At 38.6% G+C, this 15,909-nt stretch overlaps 1 long non-coding RNA gene across 2 annotated transcripts in view; it reads right to left on the reverse strand.

Annotated features, from left to right (window-relative positions):
• LOC109489194 overlaps window positions 1-15,909 on the reverse strand; it is an 83,284-nt gene that overhangs the window by 38,644 nt on the left and 28,731 nt on the right. For both annotated transcript variants that reach the window (XR_002142151.1, XR_002142150.1), the window contains exon 2: window positions 5,064-5,167. This is a non-coding gene — a long non-coding RNA (uncharacterized LOC109489194). The remainder of the gene's footprint in view (window positions 1-5,063; window positions 5,168-15,909) is intronic.

A 15,909-nucleotide genomic window follows, 5' to 3' on the forward strand; every position in this document is an offset into this window, starting at 1 on the left:
TCTCATCCCAGGACTGGTACGAAATCACAGACCAATGTCTTACTGTATTCGGAAACAGCAGAAATCCTGTCAGATTCAAATCTTCAATGCTAAACTCATTGATAGGTCTCCTTCACTTTGATTTTTTAAGCAATTATCTTTATAAACAAGCAGTACCACTAGAATCAACTGGAGATATTTACTAGAAAAAATAATTCCTTTGGTTTCAGAGAAAACTTTGTTCAAAAGAGAAGCCTAAGGAAACTAGATTTCTACATTCCCAGAGAAGAAGAATTTGATTAACATGGCCATCTTTGCAAATACTGTGCTCTACTGTCTCAGACACAATTTTATTTCATTTGTAACCTATGAATTATAGAACAGATTCCTGGCATTGTTATCTACATGACCCAATAAACACAAATATTTCCATTTTTCTGCTCTTCAGGGAAGATCATAACAGACTTATCACTGAGCCTGGCTGTCTGAACCCATCTTCTTAATCCCAGTTTACTAATATATCTAGGATCTGATTAAAGGTCCCAATGGGAAAAACAAAAGTTGAGAAATCTAACTATAATGGATTAATTTCTGATGAAATTAAAGCTGATAACTCCTCCTCCCACTCATTAATAACATCAGAATTTTCCTTCTGCTTTCAAGGGTGTGTTTCCTGGAAAAATTCCATAATTATCTGACCCTGCTTTAAAGAGACACCATTAACCAAGCAAACATTTCCACTTTGCTGAACAATTAAATCTGTCACTTTGCAACTGACATTCTCAAACATGCTGGAAAATGCTGCTCGATAGAAATTCATTCAGTGAACTCTTGGCACACATCTCCTGAGCGTACCCTTTGAAAAGCAGAATATAAATACGTGCAGTGCTAACGGGTCTATTAAAGCAGTCATTTCAAGGAAAGGGCAGAGCAGCATTACATTACTTGAAACAGTTTTCAGCTACAGCATCCCTAGAGATTAGTAGGAATGAAAAAGAAACTACTGCTATTGCAAACGCAAATTTTTTCAGTATCTGTGCTAGTCATTTGCCCACGTACCATGTGTACTGTAGTTAGAACATTGTGGTAATTGATATTATTTTTACCATGTAGAATTCACATTTTGAGGACATCATAAATTTGTGCAAGCGTATTGATAGAATATAATCACTATGTCTAGAAGCAAACATTCAGATAAAATACATTTTTATTAAGGGTCATTAAATCTACTCCAGTTTTATCCCATTTGGATGGGCAAGCATAGGTAAATTTTATCCCTGAGAGGTGTTCAGATATAAAGCCAGCCTTTACAACTATTGAGACATTTTTTATCATTGCTGCTGGAATCAGAGGGTGAGAGTGGAAGATTCTTTTATTATATTCTTATTATGTCTCCAAATGGACAGTAACTTGAAAGGGAAATAGACACTGAAGGCAGACCTTGTGGCTTTTCTTTCTTCGCTCTAAACATTAAATAGTAGCTCAATCAATATTCTGATTTGTAAGTGGAGATGGACTGATTCAGTCCAAACGTTTTGTGGAATTTGGAGAAAAATTAGAAAACCCCTTACAGTATTTTTTGTGCCTAAAATGTCAAAAGATATTTTAAAGAGAAACTTGTGTATAGAATTTGAGTGTCTTTTTGCATTTTTAAAAAGGATATAACTTTCAGGTCTCGATGGAAATGCCATTCTTTCTAGATGAATGTTCTCATTAAGAACCCACAGCCCTACATTTAGACATCCAGACGTGAATACAATTCTCAAAGTTAAGAACTATTTATCAGAAGTTTGTGTCAAGAAGCAAGGCTCACCATATATTTAGAGCTGGTTCACTTTCAAGAGTTTAGGGTACCCCAAAGTCAGACAGTCTCTGGAAAATCATGGCAGAGGGAAAAACAAAAGCACAGGACCTACAGGGGTGAGGAAGGAAGGGCAAGGAGGCCTGCATGACTGCAATAGAGGAGGCAAAGGGAGCTGCAGGAGGGATTTGTAGGCTGTCGTTAAAGCACACGTTTTATTCTGTGTGGAATGGGACGTCAGCTGAGGATTCTGAAGATAAGAGTGAGGTGATCTGCCTATAGAAAAATATTTTTAAAAAATTATCAAATGTTCAAAGCAATCACCAATTATTAGCTACTGGAGTAAAAAGTTCATAAGCTTGCCTCTCACTTAAGTCACTTACACATCCAAAATTTTGATTAGTTGGAGAATTAACAAAATTCAAATAAAGAGAGGATTTCCAATGACAGAAAACAAACTAGAAGCAGAGCTACAAAAGTCTGGGCCTTGGGCTCCCTGGGCTCCTCTGGCTGATGAGCTCCTGAAGCATGGGAGGTTTCCTGTGACATTCTTGGAGGCTTTATTTATTTTTATTTTTAAAGATTTTTTATTTATTTATTCGACAGAGAGACAGCTAGCGAGAGAGGGAACACAAGCAGGGGGAGTGGGAGAGGAAGAAGCAGGCTCCCAGCAGAGGAGCCTGATGTGGGGCTCGATCCCAGAACGCCAGGATCACGCCCTGAGCCGAAGGCAGACGCTTAACTACTGAGCTACCCAGGCGCCCCATCTCTTGGAGGCTTTAAAAACATAACTGATTTTGGCTTTAGCTTTTTTATGTTTATCTTCACAGCTATCTTGACATGAGAATCTAAAGCTGTTACTCTCTTCCACATAAATGAAACAAAGGCAAAGTGAAGGTTAGGGATAACAAACATTCCCAAAAAGATCCAAGGAAGGACCAACACGACTGTCTCTGAGAAACACTCTCATCTTCACGCTCAACTTCTTTTTCATTTAAAAGGAAAACTACATAGATACCATGATAAGCAAGGTTAGAATACAGTAGAAGGTTTTGCTTATATCCTTGTCCTAATTCTCTCTTTGTGTGAAGGTAGACCTTTTATCTCTGTTTCATACTCCCGCCTGGAAAAGAGGATAATAGTTCCCATCTGTCTCACTGAGGTCTTATGGAAATAAATAAACTCATATGGGTGAAGTAGTTTGAAGATGAAATGTACTGAGTACACGCTATCCATTGACTGGTGACTACATATTTAAAAGAATTATTGTAACAAATAATAAAAAGCTGTAACATGACCTTTCACTGCCAATTACTTCCTTTTGTAAGGCTTCACATGCTATATTTAAAGTAATAATGCATGATTATTCAAAATAAAAAGAAGTTGTTAGGTACTTGTAATTATATGAGTTGTCAACTGCTGGAAAGGTCTTTTTCTTGTCAAATAAACTGGGTACAATGTTAAAAGTGTTATACCGCCAATAAACCTGAGTAGTTTAAGTACATTACTACGTATAAAATAAAAGAATATTTAAGTACCAGTGTCAGAAATAATAGAGCAATAATCATATGTTTATTTTTGTTTTTTGCTTATAACTTTGTATTTTTGCATTTCACTTAGGAATGAAGAAAATTTGTTCCATAATATAAGAAGGATTGCAGTGGATTTCAGCATACTAGGGAATACTGTAGCTCATATGAGAAGAAAGGCCTTTTGTTTAGGAAAATACTTTGGTGGCTGCTGTGGGTATGAAAGAAGTCTTCCATGCATTGACTTCAGAGAGAACAACAATGCAAGGAGGATGAGCGCTGGGTGGGGCATGGGGGAGAGGAGGAGATGGAGAGTCAAGAAGAACTTAAGAACAATAACAATAAATAAGATAGAAATGAGGGTGATCAACAATCAGTTGGAAAGAAAAGAGGCCCAACAAAAGGGTAGGAGGTTGCTCTCAGAGGATCCCTTCAGGGTAGGAAGCCATACAGAATCTTTTAAGAAAATTCTTAAGTTTTAAATTGTTTTCTCTATCATGTGATAGCTAGCAACCTTCCATTAGCATCTGTCGCCTGCACCCATAAATAACATCCAGAGTGATACATGCTGCATACTGTGTCTCCTGCATGCTTTGGGGTAATCACAGACAAAGGCTTATGGTCCATGTTTGTGGTGATCTTGGATGGACAGATCAACCCAGACCCAGACAGACATGCTAATCAGATTGAGGTGGGAATTAGGAATTGGAATGGTGTGCATAAATCCTTGAAAATTACCAGAAATCACAGGAAAGATAGTGGCTTTCCAGTGAGGTATGGAATGGGACCATATATAATTTATTTTACAAATGTTAAAGGAAAATTTGACCCCATGATGGTAGACTCAATGTGGTCACAGAATTCTTGGTCACGTACATGTTGTAGAAATTATTGTGATGTCATTATTTCTTATAAAAACTACATTTAAAAACATACTATGTATTTAAGTGAATACTGCACTTACAAAAAATTCACTAGAAATAACTAGTTGGTTACTTATTATTTAATAAATGTACTTCTTCAGGCATAAACTATTTATAGTCCTTTTTCTCTTCAAAATTTTGAAATTTAGTAGTTACCTTATTTGAATTTTTTTCAGCCTCAATTTGTTTCTTCAATTTTCAACTTCCACTTCCAGGATCAAACACATCAATGAAAAGAACTGGGGCAGCCTAATTGTCTGCAACAGCCCTCCAGGTGCATCACTGTGTTACCAACATTCTGTAGGGGCCTGTCCTCTGCTACTAAGGCTATTAGATGAGCAGAGAGGGCAGACATCCCAAGTAATTAAACAACTAAAATGTTTTATCTACCCCAGTGTACTCAGGCATTTTTCAGATGACCAGAAAGGGTGACAGTGTCACAGAGCAGCTGAAATTCTGGACTTCTGGCCTAGGGCTCTTTCACAGTGTAACAGCCTTACAGGGGCTTTGCTGTAAACCTACACTTATCCAGCTCCATGTTTCCCATAAAGTAGTCCCAATCTCAGGGGTTAGGACAGAGCTCCCTCTCTGCTCACACACACAGTCCAACCCAGGTTTTACTTCATAGTTGGCATTTCTGCATAGAGATAGCATTGTGTCACTGTTCTGGAAATTAGTATTTTAAGAGAGTATGTGTCTCAGTGTAACTAAAAAATGCCAGATAGACAGGCACATGACTTTTTTAAAGACTCCATGTCATCATGTTGAATACATACGGTTATTAAATTCATCTTTATAATGATCTATCTGTAATATGGCTTGGGAACTTACCTGATTACCTGTGACGGACTCCAGGACGCCTCCCAACGATCCTTGCCTCCTGGTAGTCGAGCTCTTGTGTAGTCCCCTCCTATGTTATACCGGGTCTCTGTGACCTACAGAATAAGGTAAGGTGATGATATTTCAATGTTGAGATTAAGTTATAAAAGACACTGTGGCTTCTGTCTTGGTAGCTTTCTCTTCCACTTTTTCTCTCACTCTTGGATCACTTGCTCTGGGGGAAGTCATGTTGTGAGCAGCCCTATGGAGAGGTTCACACAGCAAGAAACTGAAGCTGCTGCCAATGGCCACATGAATGAGCTTGGAAGCAAATCCACCAGCCTTAGTTACAAGTCTTAAGAGATGGCAGTCAATACCAGCAGCTTAGGAGACCTGACCCACCATCACCCAGCTAAGGCACTTTCAGGTTCCTGATCCCCAGAAATTGGTGACATAATAAGTAATTGTTGTTTCAAGCTGCTAAGCCTTGGGGTGATTTTTTACATAGCAAAAAATACCAAATGTCCTTTCTTATCTCCCTCCTTTGGCAAGTACATGCTAGGACAAAATGAGGCTTTGGCTGATACAACGTATGGTATAGTTCTGTGGGGAGGTGTGGGAGCATGACATTGCTAATATTGCTGACCATTGCCCATTGCCCCAAATTGGTTTTGAGAAACTCTATCTTGAATAAGTTACAGATGAGAACAAAGCAAACAATTTGAAATCAAGATGCTACTAGATAGAACAAAGGATGCAATTCAAAAGGAACGCAGGCATGGAACCTGGAATACCTCTTCTGAGATTCTAGGATTGCCTTATCTGACTTCTGGGCCCCTAAAAATGGTGTGCTAGAAGGACTTACAGAGGTCACTCTTTAGCAGATATTAATATGACATTCAAGGACTTCCATAATTGGGGCCAATCTCACTGTTTGTCTTTACTATTAATTCTATGTCTCAGCTTCAAATAAATATAGTGCTTTCTTATCTTTATGTCACTCATTACATCTGACAGGAATTCCCTGTCTCCTATTCACATGACCCCTCGGACTGGACCTATCTTTTAGAACCAGCCTGATTTATTTTCCTCTTTGCAATCTCCTCTGAAAAACTCAACTCTTAGGGATTACTCCCTCCTCTTACAAAGAAATCAGTATCTGTGTTACTCACATACTGCCTCCATTCTTCGTGCCTATTTCGACAATATGTAAACAATTTCTAGGTGGCAGAAGCCCTCTCTAATACGTTATCGTATCTTCTACAAAGATCCTGATACAACAATATTTATTTCACAGCTAAGTGATAAATAGTGGCTAATTGTCTTCTATAAGTTTTCTTATTGCAAAATGGAGGCCTGTTTATTGTGGGCAGTTTTTTTTTAATAATTTTTTTATTATATTATGTTAGTCACCATACAGTACATCCCTAGTTTTTTATGTAAAGTTCCATGATTCATTACTTTGCATATAACACCCAGTGCACCATGCAATACGTGCCCTCCTTACTACCCATCACCAGCCTATCCCATTCCCCCACCCCCCCTCCCCTCTGAAGCCCTCAGTTTGTTTCCCAGAGGCCATAGTCTGTCATGTTTCATTCCCCCTTCTGATTACCCCCCCTTTCTTTATCCCTTTCTTCCCCTACCGATCTTCCTAGTTCTTATATTCCATAGATGAGAGAAATCATATGATAATTGTCTTTCTCTGCTTGACTTATTTCACTTAGCATTATCTCTTCCAGTGCCGTCCATGTTGGCAGTTTTTAAAAGTCAGTCAAAAAGAGAAAAAAATATCAACTCACCACTCAGAAACAACCACTCTATTTTTCGTGGTTTAGGCTTTTTCGTAGAGGTGTGTGTGTGTGTGTGTGTGTGTGTTGTAAATGAAATGAAATCAATTGATTATGTGCTTATTTTTTTGACAATGAATAGCACAACTTCGCTGAATGCCCCATTTGGACATGGACCAAAGGCTTGGGTGGTGACTGTTTTGATGTAGCTCTACATTAATGCAAAGTGCTCTTTGCCTGTGAAAGCAATATGTCACTTATTTCTGACCCTTTACAGGCTATTTCTACTTAAAATATCGTCATGACTATAAGCAACATTCTCAGTTTCAATGGATCTCAATGTCATGCCATAAACAATATCATCTACTTCAAAAGAAATAACTACCAAACTGTTTCAATGAGATTTAAATAAAATAGATAAGGAAGTCAACTCGCAATTCAAAATCCAGGTATATAGCTCAACTAATTTTCCAATATTGACCATGGCAAGGAAGGGTTACTATTTCCAGAAAATCTGTCATCTTTCATTTTGTCATGCTTAAAAACAGCTCTGGAAGGACAGGAAATGACAGAATTGCTACTCCCTTTCCCTTCTAATTTCCTCTGTTTTAATCACTCCTTTTCTATTGTTTAAAAAAAACACATCCTCATATGAGTTAACATTCAGTTTCATGATCCACAAAATGGGAAAGATAATGGTACTTACCTCATGGTGTAATTCTGAGAATTTAATGAGTAAAGTACTTGAAACAACATCTCGCACATGAAAAGCATTTAAAAATGTTACTACATATTATATCTGTCTTGTTTTCTTGCCCTAATAGCCACACTTATGCATGCATATGGGTGTATATGTGCATACACACACACACGCACACACACACACACATATTCTGTCACTTTATTTAATACAACTCTTACAGGCTCCTTAATGTGTGAGTTCTGGGTCTCATTCCTGGTTACTTCAAACAAGGGTCAGTTACATAATTAAATAAACAGGCAAGTATGAATTTCTCACAAGTAAAGCCAACAGATTGTTTCTGTTTAAAGTAAAATGTTCATCATTTAAAAGAAAGTACAGATTAATGATTACTAAAAGAAAACAATTCAGATTAGTTGGAGGCTGGGTATTAATACACAGTCAAAAACTTGTAACTAACATCAAAAGATGTTTATTTTGTTATTGAAAGTGAATTGTTGAAATCTGTGGATTCATAATCTATAACAGAAAACTGTATTAAAAGCTCTGACATTTGATCTTAGTATTATCCTAGTACTCTCTTAATAACTGTTATATGTGCCATGATCCTGACTTTGTATTATGACTACAAATCCCATCTGAAAATGTAATGTTCTAATCCCTAAATAGACTCACTACTGGTTCAGGAAACCCTCAGCCCAAAGGTAGCTTGGACATGACTGTCTTCACTGTTAAACCATAAATGCCAGCCACTTTCTCAACAACTGAACATGGCAGCAGCAACTTCCACAGCCCCAGCTGAAACACGGTCACGAAGCTTCCTCTTGGACAGCAGGGCAAGGTTTGGGAAGAACCTGGGAAGGAGTCATTTGGTTTCTGTTTTCTTTGCCACTTTCTCCCTTCAACATGCTCTGTCCCAAATGCACTTCCCTCTCCAGAATCCCCTGCTCTTTTCCTCTCCCTTACCCAAACTACGTATGGTGATGTACAAATGACCAAGGATTCTTCAAGTATTATTTCTTAAGGTATTTGCTACATTTGAGGCCAAACGATAGAATACACCTATAAAAGTTAAAATTCAAGCCCCAGTGTTAAATTACTGCTTTGAAAACACATCACGTAGTCCCTAATTATGCCATCTTACTGGCCAGTGTTGAATTTGAGAATGCAATAACATATACCTAGTATTCGGTCTTGCATCAGCTGAATAATCCCTATATTTATAGTACTTGGATCTGCTTTTATATCACCAGAGACTGATCAGAGGGATGGAAACGGTTCAGTGGCGGAGGGTGGGGGTATGTGGGGGGCACGGAGGAGGGTTATAAGGAAGATAGAGGGTTTTAAAAACAATTTCATATAACAAATTGATTTTTTAAAAGACTATTTGAGAGAAAGAGCGCATGCACATGAGCAGAGGGAGAGGCAGAGAATCTCATGCAGACACTGTCCTGAGCACAGAGCCTGACTTCGGTGACTTGGGGCTTGATCTCACAACCCTGAGATCATGACCTGAGCTAAAACAAAAAGTCAGATACTTAACCAACTGCACCACCCAAGGCCCCATAACCAATTGATCTTTTAAAACTTACTTACTGAATAAACATAAAATTCAAAAGAAAACTGAGTAATTTTATCAAGTATTCCATTACTCTAATCCAATGTTTTTTTGTCATGTGAATTAATAGTTCACTCACCAATGTTTATTGAAAACCTCTTTCACAGGTGACTTGCCATCCTTTTTCTAATCCTTGTCATCCTCATTTATGCAGAATTTTAAATAACCATGGCATAGACAATTTATTTTTTCTTCTATTTACTATATCATAAGCATTTTTATGTACTGCTATTTGGAGATATGAATTAAATTAGATACATTTTTTCAGAAACAAAGTGTTCCTTGAGATTAGCCAATTGAGAGGTAGAATGGAAATGCCTTTCCTGGAATTAATGGGAGGCATTATTAATGCCATGAAAGCCATTCCCATAATTCCAAAAGAGTTTACCTGGAAAATTTCCAAGGAACCTCATGATTTGTGCCCAGTGCAAGAAGGAGACAGCTTTTATTCGATTTGAGAAAAGCTAATAGCCCTCTAAAAACTTATTACGTATAATTTATTTACATACTAGACATTAGTATGTGTTCACAAGGTGTCTTTCAGACTTCTTTTCACAAAAGAAGGCTCTGGTGGGGAGCTGTGTTTTTTTCCAGTAAAGCTTCCAGGGGCTTGTAGTCTCCCTGTCAAGGTTCCGGTGAGTTTAGAAACCAAACATGAGTGATGGAGTTTGCAGGCCAAAGGCCTTCTCTGTGTACAGTCGTGACTTACTAAAGCCTGAGCTGCAGTGTCTATTTTGCTTTCAAATGAAAGCAAGTTGCACAGAAACACAGGGCTTGGCAAGACTGTGAAATGAAAAGAGCAGGAGTAAGCACAGAGAAATAGGGAATATTGAACTCCTCCTAGGCCACCTTTCTATCTGTCTAAAATATGACTCCAAGAGTAAGGTTGCAAAATGGTATTAAAGTTCCTTTTCCTCCATCCTTAAAAACATGGGTGAAAATAAGCCAAATTTTCCTAAATCAGGTCCTGGAAAGAAGACGAAAGTGGTGTGCTGGAGCAAGGTGAGGGAGCAAGCAGTTCTGTCTACAGGCAAATGTTCCCCATTAACATGCTGTTAAAGCACAGAAATCTTAGTTGCCATGAACTTTGGCAGGAAATTGAAGGACTGAAAGTCAAGAATCTGTGGATTCTGGGAGCATGATGAGGTGAAGGTATAAGTAAGGTAAGTGTAGTTAAGACAAAAAATTTTTCCTTCCCTCCCCTCCCCTCCCCTCCTCCTCCCCTCCCNCCTCCTCCTCCTCCCCTCCCCTCTCCTCCCTTCCTTCTTTCCTCCCTCTCTCCCTCACTCCTTTCTTTCTTTCTTTTATTCTTCCTACTTTTCTTCCTTTTCTTTTGACAGGGAGGTCTTGTTGTAATAAAAGTCTGTTAATAATAAATTCTGCTTGCTTCTTTACTTTGCCTAACACTGATTTGAGCACCTACCACCTTTCTCTTCCCACAGTTCTAGCTAATGTATTGCCTGTCCCTCTTATAGTGAGTACACCAGCTCCTGATATGTCATGAACAGCAACAGAGGGGCACTCAGGCAACTAAGTGTACAACTCCCACTTCTGACTCCTTCTCTTGGCTCCACTCCTACTATATGAGTACTGACCTTAGAATAGGGGCCTCCAAAAACTGTTAAAAATTATCAGTAATAGTTATTTATTGAAAGCCTGTTATGGTCTCAGGTCCCTCTAACTCCGAATGCCCTGCTCATGCATCACGTATACTAATTTTGGTCCGTATTTCTTACAGGCTATATAGATTTGAAAAAAAATAATAAAGTGAGACAATGCCATAGCCGTATTTATCTATCCAAGAGAAAAGTTGGGAGAAGGATACTCCAAATTCCTGAACTAGGCTGCTTCTCCATTCTCTTCATCCCTCCCCTCCCCCTCCCTTTCCCTTCCTCTCTCTCTCTCTCTTTTTGTCCCAAGGTCTTACAGTACTACTAACATAGATAGCATGCCCAATATATTTGGAAGGTAAAAGTGATCTACATAAATCTATTATATACAAAAGCCAATAAAACTATATGAAAAGTTCTCAAGGCCTATATTTTATGTTCTTTCAATGAGTTGAAACAAATAATTTTGTTTTAAGGTTCATACAGAACAAAAAAGTGTGTGTGTGCATGCACGTGTGTGTGTGTATACATATAATATATGTATATATATATAGAGAGAGAAAAATGACCAATCATTTCCTCATGTAATAAAACTGGTTAATGACTACCACTAGAATAAAGCAATAATTGATTAAGGAAAGAAAAAGACATCTACCTTGGCATATTACAAATTCGTATTATTTAATTTCAGCTGAGCTTTCACTGCTGCTTGGCAAATGTTCTCTCCTTGCTGACTTCATCACACAATCTCCAGAGTGGTCTTGCTCCCTTCTGCTTCCCTTGACCCCCACCCACTTCCCCTAGTGCACCTCTGCCCCCCCCATTCCAGTTTGCAGGTGATTTGTCTCCCACTTCACCAAAGAGGGGGGCACACCAAGCATAAATTCCCTCACTTGCTCTCCTCTAATTCTTACTTGACCTCCCTACTTTGGGACAGTCTCTGCCCTCATTTTATTCCTCCCCATCAGCATCTCCATCCTTCTTTATCCATGTGCTTCTTGCCTTCCTCTCTGCCTTTAATAGAGTCGCATTTTTTGCCCACATCTCCCACTCTTTTTTTTTTAGTTATTTTTTTACTTTTGGTAAAAAATATCAAAGGCTAAATTATAACTTAAGAAATTTTTGCCAAAAGCATCCACCCAGTTTTGTTGTTTGTTTATTTTTAATAGTGATTGGTTTGGTCTTGTAAGTAATGGATGTGAACAGCTGGGAAAAAGAAATGCCCTATTTTCATATTTATTAGCTCTGAGGGTTAATGAAGAAGTAGTATTATAAATGTATTACAAGCCTCAATTCAAAAGCTGAATTGGACAAGAAATTCAATGTCTACTTCAACAAAAGTCCCTGACATTCATTCCCAACCCCATGCAATTCCCTTTGCAGCAATGTTGCTTCTGTGTTCTGGGGAGTGAAGGAAATCAGAATATTAGATATCACTTTCTGAGATGCCCACCATCCTGTATGGACCTTAGTGGTTGACCCACCTGGGTCACAGATGCCTTCTTTCTCAGCCCCATGCAAAGGACCCAGTAAGGCTCATTAATGCTCATCAGGGCTCTCCTCATTTTCTCATTCTCTTTCCTTCTCTCTCTTTCTCTCTTTCCTTCTCTCTCTTTCTCTCTTTCCTTCTCATTTTTCATTTTGTCAGTCCCTTTGGGACTCTCCAACTCATTCTGCTCCTGCCCCATGCTGTAATACAGACAATTAATGACTATGTCACACACACATCTGCCTAGACAAACCACTCTGCTCTTTCCTCTAAGGAGTTTTAGCATCCCACTGGGCTTTACCCTACAAAAGAGGGGCAAATCCCTTCTGCTATCACATGCCCCCACATTTCTCTAGGGTTTGGTCATCCCTGTTGAATACCATTTCCTTGTGTGAAGGAGAGAACTGGTATCCCCTTTCTCAGACACACAGTGACTACCTTCTGCTTCGCCTTTGCCTCTTTTCACCACCAAACCTAAAGCATAAGAGAGAAGCAAGACGTGTTCTGACTCATAGATCACTCTCTCTACCCTGAGTTCTCTTGGGAAAATAAGACTTTTGAAATTTCACTGAGCTTCTGCTGCAACATTCCTTCCCTAAGGCAATTGATGCTGCAAATCCCAGATGCCTAAGTTACTTGTTAATATTACAAAAGATCATCCTGCCACAATGTCTGTTCCCATTTACTCTAAAACCAACCAAATTGATACACCCAAACATGGAACTACTCTAGGCCTCACCTCTGGTACGAGGGCCACTGGTGTACAGCCTAAAGCCTCAGCCACACTTGTGGCCTTGTGTTCCCTATGGCTGTGCCCCCTACCCTCCTGCTGAATGATGCACAATACCATGGAAGCTGTACAGTGCTACTGCCTCCTGCAGCTACCGCTGCTCTGCTCCCTAAATCTGACTGGGACAGGGGCTGTTCAGCACTGGAGCCACTGCTATCACTGTTGCTCAGTGTGGCCCTCTAGGACTCTGGACAGGATGGCTGCAGTGTTTCCTACATGTTGCAACTCTCTTGCTCAAGAATATTAGGTCTCCTCCTAACACGGAATGGTACTACCATAAAGACCATCAAGATAGCTTGGCTAATACAGTGGACAATTTCCTCAATAGAAGGAATAATGCCTCCCTAAGAGAGCTCCTAACTATTGCTCCTAATCCCACTCTGTACCCTTCCCTCACCCCTAAGGTTTATTCTCATCCAGGAATTACTGCAAGACTTAAAAAAAAAGTCAAAACATGACACTCATCTGCTCAAAGTCCTCCAATGTCTCCTCACATAATAAGGAGTAAAAGCCAAATCCTTATCAAGGTCTACAGTCCTATGTGATCTGGTTTCCTATTATTTTTCACTATACTCTTCCTTTTTGCCTACCCTACTGTGGTCTTGGTCTTCAACCCTGGTTCTGGAACACCCTAGCATGCTCTCACCTCAGAGTCTCTGAACTAAGACTTTCTCCTTTCCTTATGATACTCTTCATTCTGATTATCCGCCTGGCTCATTCTTGTATTTCTTTCAAATGTTTTCTCAGAGGAGACATAAAGCCTACCCTGGCTTACTCCATTTAAAGCTGCAACCTCGGGAATTCCTTACCCTCTTCTCAGTTTTTTTCTCCCACTAGCACTCATTGAACCTTCTATTTTAACCTCATGCATTATTTACTGACCATACTTATTGTCTTTCTCTCTTTACTATGATGGAAGTTCCAGGACGGCAGTGATTTTTTATCAGTTGCCTTTTCACTTTTCTATTTTCAGCACTCAAAACAATGCCTGCTGCACAGTACTCATACAATATTTGTGGAATGAATGAATGATGCATATTTCTCAGGAACTCACCATGAGGTAAGAATGTGGAACTCTTCTGTTTGGCATTAACAGAGCTCCTTCACTCAATCTTCCAAAGGGAAGAACATATCTGCATCTTCTTAGCAGGAGTTTTCCTGTTTAGTAATTTAGTCTCCTTGAATTCCTTTGAATATGGGAAAGGGTTCATCCCCCTTTCATTTTGTGAGCGATTTGGGCCAGTCACAGTCCTTTCTGCCCCCCTGATTTTTCATAATCTGACTCAGTAAACCCTAAGACTTCCAAACAAATCAAACCATGATGCTCTTTTCTAAATTCCTAGTGTTTCTAGATGTAAATGGTCCTTCTAAGAACATTAGTAATGGGATAAATGCTTTTTGTCGAGCATCCTCTCTGTCAGTTACTATACTGGGTGCTTCACATACGTTGATTTAATCCTCAGAACACCTTGTAATATAGGTGTTATCTCCATTTCAAACATAGACAAGAGGCTCAGAGAAGGAAAAATAATATTCCATAGTTTACAAGGCTATAGATCCCATAGCTCAAAAATATTTCAGAGATTTTGTGAACCCCTGTAACCTCCATGAAAACATCTATGGTGAAGACATAAAAGCCTTTGTCCTCATCATTTCTATACTTTAGTAAGTTCACTAGGTCTACTAGGACCTAGGTAGTATCTTTGGCATCTGGCAAATATCTTTCATGTATTTACTACTAAATAAATACTTATTAAATTCAATAAAATTAAACCTCATACTATGAAGAAACATTATGTTTGATTGGATATAATCCACAGAGGTAATTTACTAAAGGCCTTAATATGTCTTGGAATGACAGGTGATTATAGAAAATTTAGACACATGGTAGTCCCCAAGAAAATCATAAGAAAAAGAAAAATTTAGAGGAACTATTGTAATATATGTGCCATTCTCTTACCACTGATTTTTAGCAAATATCAAGAACCACAAAAATCCATATTTTTTATCACCCCTGGAGCAAAAGTCCACAGCAAGAGATTAGGAAGTAATATCCCCATGGTAATAGTCAATATTTTAATCTTTCTTTTTTTAACATTGTTAACTAATATTCTCTGAAAAAATGAATCCATTCCAGGGGGGATAAAGAAGAAATTATTAATTTTCCAAAGAACCCATGTGAATTATGGGTGACCAAGTGTTGACAAGACTGATGTCTTTTATACACACGTCACTTGACAATGTGTGTTGCATAAAATTGTTTTTGCCATAGCATGGTTATATTATGCCTATTTACTATATCTCTGCACCATATCCAGACATATTAAAGGCCCTACAATATTCTGAATTTCTAGAATACAACAAAATCCTAGTAAATTCCCAGCTATAAATTTTAGTTTTACCGCCACAGTAAGTTGAGTGATTTCCATGCTGGCCATCTGGAACTATGGCTAGGCTTAAATGGTTTTTAAGTAAAACACCACACTAGCTAAAATAATATTTCTAAGACCCATTTTCAATTTGCTTAGAAAGCAAATGTACTTGACCTAAAAGCAAAGAGATTATTTGAGTTGCCATTTAATCCCTAACAATTTTATTGTATTATTTACTCTTTCTCATGTCCAACTGGAGATAGTGCTTCTCTCTGGGGAATTGTTTCCACTAGTTGTGGGACTTGGGAAGCCAGGATTCTAGGACTACTCGGCTACCCTAGCATCATTAGTGTTTGTGCTTGTCTCCCATTTTGTATTCTAAGCCTCTTTATTTCTTTTGGAGGCACCGAATCATACTCTCGAAGAGAATCTTCTCCCTCAAAGCTACTTTCATGCAGATAGAATTTTCAGATATCTAAATGGCAATAA

The sequence above is a fragment of the Ailuropoda melanoleuca genome, chromosome 11, assembly GCF_002007445.2.
Source record: "Ailuropoda melanoleuca isolate Jingjing chromosome 11, ASM200744v2, whole genome shotgun sequence".
Lineage (NCBI taxonomy): Eukaryota > Metazoa > Chordata > Mammalia > Carnivora > Ursidae > Ailuropoda > Ailuropoda melanoleuca.